This window comes from Eriocheir sinensis, unplaced genomic scaffold (assembly GCF_024679095.1).
Source record: "Eriocheir sinensis breed Jianghai 21 unplaced genomic scaffold, ASM2467909v1 Scaffold305, whole genome shotgun sequence".
Classification (NCBI taxonomy): domain Eukaryota; kingdom Metazoa; phylum Arthropoda; class Malacostraca; order Decapoda; family Varunidae; genus Eriocheir; species Eriocheir sinensis.
The window spans coordinates 428,574-430,000 of NW_026111616.1; positions in this window are offsets into that span (position 1 = coordinate 428,574).

Genomic DNA, 1,427 nt, shown 5'->3' on the forward strand with positions numbered 1-1,427 from the left:
TGAGAGGTTTTGCAACGCTATGCCCGGCTAAAAATCCTTGGCCTTTTGAATTTAAGAGTGATCTGATTTTAATTTTCTCGTCCCACATCAGTCATTAAAAAGTCGGCGCATGGACGTCACCTGCTCATGTTCGGTACAAATTTATCTCTCCACCTGATTCTCGGTGTGCCCTGACCTGGCCTATCAAGGTTGCCACACTTTTATTACGCTCGTCCATCTGTTATCAGATTTACGAAGTCTAAACTGATAACAAAAAGGGTATTATGGTTTGCACTAATGGATGATTGACTTTGTATCCTTCTGGCTTTTACATTTAAGCGTGGAGTGGCATATAGGTTAAAAAGGCACCGTGATTTGCAATGTAATAAAGAAGCCAAATAGCAAAATAAACAAAGTATGTAACAATTAATAAAGCAATAAACTCCTGGCAGCGAAATCATCCTGCCGCGAAACATTAATTACTGCAAACGATGAAATGCCGGAAATAAGACAACAGAAATGAAAACAAAAACAAATGAAAATAATAATGAAAGAATTAAGAGATCAAGGGCACGCACACGGCCGGGCTTAATTAATGGGACAACGATAACCAGCAGCGGCGACACCGAAGACGCATTAACGCAACAAACGAGTCATTACAAGAACATTTGTGGCGCGCGGCATTAGCAGGAAGCCCGGCGAATGAAGGCGGCGCGGCGGCGAAGTTTGCAGGGTGAGATACCAAGCGCCATTAATAAGAGCTTCAGGCCGGGTAATAAGAGATTTAAGGGGCACGCGCGCACGCTGATATTGCAGGGCTGATGTTGGCGCGTGGAAAGCCTGAGTGAGCGGGTTGGTGCGTGTTAGTGAGCAAATGAAGGCCGAGTTAACGGAGGGGAAGGGGGGGAGGGGGGGAGAGGGGGAGCAAAGAACGGAGGGGAAGGGGGGGAGGGGGGGGGGGAAGAGGAGCAAAGAACCTAAATATGGCGGAGTAAAAGTTAAATAGCGTTCACGTCATCCTCTAAAGACTACTGATGGATGATAATGAACGGCTCCTATATAGTTCATCTGATCCACCTTCCCTTGTGATATATTTCTTACCTAGCGTCTCAGTGATGGCTAACTAAAGGGGCTATTACACTGGGGAAATTTTCCGTGGATCTTCAGTCAAACCACGATTTCCGCTGGAGTGGTTCTCATATTTCCGTGGTTTTCTGACGTGTCCATGATCTTCCAAAGCTACGGTAGAGTTCCTTGAATAACGGCGGTATTACTCACCATCATCAGCAGCAGCAGCAATAACAAGAAAGAAATGAGAACCACGCAAGCGGAAATCGTGGTTTGACTGAAGATCCACGGGAAATTTGCCCTTTACACCGCGTCACCTCATTAGAATACTAACGGCAAATGACGAACTGATTTTACTTTGGAGCAGACCTCAATCCCCT